Source organism: Sapajus apella, unplaced genomic scaffold (assembly GCF_009761245.1).
Source record: "Sapajus apella isolate SASKATOON/1434 unplaced genomic scaffold, GSC_monkey_1.0 scaffold41, whole genome shotgun sequence".
Lineage (NCBI taxonomy): Eukaryota > Metazoa > Chordata > Mammalia > Primates > Cebidae > Sapajus > Sapajus apella.
The window spans coordinates 12,225,388-12,228,503 of NW_022436981.1; the positions used below are offsets into that span (position 1 = coordinate 12,225,388).

The window sequence follows — 3,116 nt, forward strand, 5'->3', positions numbered from 1 at the left end:
TCAACAATTCTTGAAATTAAATATTTTTTTGTTACACACTTTTGATAGCAATAGGAGGCAGCCAAATGCTGAGGCAGATAGGGGAGGATCCCTTGTGAAGTCCCACCTTCTGGTCAAAAAAACAGCCTGAAGACTGAAAGAATGGACTACTGGTCCCAGATGAAATCCCCGACCCAGAGCGAGAACTTCTCTTCCTGTTTGCCTGCCCTTCTCCTATTCTGAGCCCATAAAAGCACTGGACTCAGCCATATTATGGGGACTTTCCCACCTTCAGGTAGGGGGACAACCCCTACGTTCCCTCTCTCCTGAAAGCAATTTTATCACTCAATAAAACCTGCCATGTTGCTCACTTTTTTACTGTCATTGCATCCTATTATTCTTGGGTGTGGGGCAAGAACTCAAGAACTAGTGTGCAGGCCAGACTTGGCCTGAGCAGGCTGAGTGGGCCAGGCACCTCCTGTGGCAGTTAGCATGCCCTGAGCAAGACCAGAGGTCCCCAAAAGGCAAAGAGACTGAGTAAAATCCTGCATCATTTAGACACAAACCTATCTTGAACAGATGTTGCCTGTTAGTGAAAATATTAATGTCTCACTGCAAAAATTTATATATCATAATGAATTTGGGGAGCAGTATGCTTAAATGTAATATTGATGGTGTTCTTTTTCGCAACGGGTTTGCCACCAGAACATAAGTGTCGTGAAAACTACCCCTAAAAGCCAAAATGGGAAAGGAAAAGACTCGTATCAACATTGTCATCATTGGACATGTAGATTCGGGCAAGTCCACCACTAATCTACAAATGCAGTGGCATCGACAAAAGAACCATTGAAAAATTTGAAAAGGAGGCTACTGAGATGGGAAAGGGCTCCTTCAAATATTCCTGGGTCTTGGATAATCTGAAAGCCAGGCATGAATGTGGTATCACCATTGATATCTCCTTGTGGAAATTCGAGACCAGCAAGTACTACGTGACTATCATTGATGCCCCAGGGCACAGCGACTTCATCAAAAACATGATTACAGGGACATCTCAGGCTGACTGTGCTGTCCTGATAGTCGCTGCTGGTGTTGGTGAATTTGAAGCTGGTATCTCCAAGAACAGGCAGACCTGAGAGCATGCCCTCCTGGCTTACACTCTAGGTGTGAAACAACTAATTGTTGGTGTTAACAAAATGGATTCCACTGAGCCACCCTACAGCCAGAAGAGATATGAGGAAATCGTTAAGGAAGTCAGCACTTACATTAAGAAAATTGTCTACAACCCCGACACAGTAGCATTTGTGCCAATTTCTGGTTGGAATGTTGACAACATGCTGGAGCCAAGTGCTAACATGCTTTGGTTGAAGGGTTGGAAAGTCACCAGTAAGGATGGCAAAGCCAGTGGGACCATGCTACTTGAGGCTCTGGACTGCATCCTACCACCAACTCATCCAACTGACAAGCCCTTGCGCCTGCCTCTCCAGGATGTCTATAAAATTGGTGGTAATTTGATTGTTAATACACTGAATTGGAGTTGGTAAAAGTGCCGTCTGCTTTCACCTAATTATTACAGTGTACTGTAAAGATTCTTAGGTATTGGTGCTGCTCCTGTCGGCCGAGTGGAGACTGGTGTTCTCAAACCTGGTATGGTGGTCACCTTTGCTCCAGTCAATGTTACAACTGAAGTGAAATCTGTTGAAATGTACCATGAAGCTTTGAGTGAAGCTCTTCCTGGGGACAATGTGGGCTTCAATGTCAAGAATGTGTCTGTCAAGGATGTTCATCATGGCAACGTTGCTGGTGACAGCAAGAACAACCCACCAATGGAAGCAGCTGGCTTCACTGCTCAGGTGATTATCCTGAACCATCCAGGCCAAATCAGTCCTGGCTATGTCCCTGTACTAGATTGCCACACGGCTCACATTGCCTGCAAGTTTGCTGAGCTGAAGGAAAAGATTCATCGCCATTCTGGTAAAAAGCTGGAAGATGGCCCTAAATTCTTGAAGTCTGGTGATGCTGCCATCGTTGATATGGTTCCTGGCAAGCCTATGTGTGTTGAGAGCTTCTCAGACTCTCCACCTCTCGGTTGCTTTGCTGTTCATGATATGAGATAGACAGTTGCTGTGGGTGTCATCAAAGCAGTGGACAAGAAGGCTGCTGGAGCTGGCAAGGTCACCAAGTCTGCCCAGAAAGCTCAGGAGGCTAAATGAATATTATCCCTAATACCTGCCACCTCAGTCTTAATCAGTGGTGGAGGAAGAACGGTCTCAGAACTGTTTGTTTCAATTGGCCATTTAAGTTTAGTAGTAAAAGACTGGTTAATGATAACAATGCATCGTAAAGCCTTCAGAAGGAAAGGAGAACGTTTTGTGCACCAATTTGGTTTTCTTTTTTGCTTGTGGCAGTTTTAAGTTATTAGTTTTTAAAATCAGTACTTTTTAGTGGAAACAACTTGACCAAAAATTTGTCACAGAATTTTGAGACCCATTAAAAAAGTTTAATGAGAAAAAAAAAAATTGATGGTGTTACACTATTCTAAAGTCTTAAAGCAATGCACTTTTGAAGGAGATCTAACACCAAAGTTTAAAGTACAAGGCTTGCACTAGACACACAACACAGAGAATTGAAAGCCAAAAGAATTAGTTAGAATTCATTTGTTCCTCAAAACTGTAAGGATAGATTCAGGAACTAATATACATTATACATTCTCCTAGGCCCCAGATTGGGTGAGGAACTCATTTGTAAATTATTTTTGTTGGCTTAAAAACTTACTTCAGTTCATGATTTGAATACAGAAGTATAATGATTGACCAAACTTTTTACCTATAGTTATTTAAAATATTAAATTTTGAGTTACTTTTCCATCATTATTAGATTTTTCTAAGAAAAATAAAAATTGTGGCCGGGCGCAGTGGTTCACGCCTGTAATCCCAGCACTTTGGGAGGCCGAGACGGGTAGATCACGAGGTCAACAGATCGAGACCATCCTGGTCAACATGGTGAAATCCCGTCTCTACTAAAAATACAAAAATTAGCTGGGCATGGTGGCGCACTCCTGTAGTCCCAGCTACTCGGGAGGCCGAGGCAGGAGAATTGCTTGAACCCAGGAGACGGAGGTTGCGGTGAGCCGAGATCGC

General features: G+C 43.2%; 1 pseudogene across 1 annotated transcript; it reads left to right on the plus strand.

The window, feature by feature from the left end:
* Positions 1-706: 706 nt before the first annotated feature.
* Positions 707-2,495, plus strand: LOC116565858 (annotated as a pseudogene). Its single transcript, XR_004275628.1, has 2 exons — positions 707-1,482; positions 1,573-2,495. The product of XR_004275628.1 is annotated as an elongation factor 1-alpha 1-like (transcript).
* Positions 2,496-3,116: the final 621 nt, after the last annotated feature.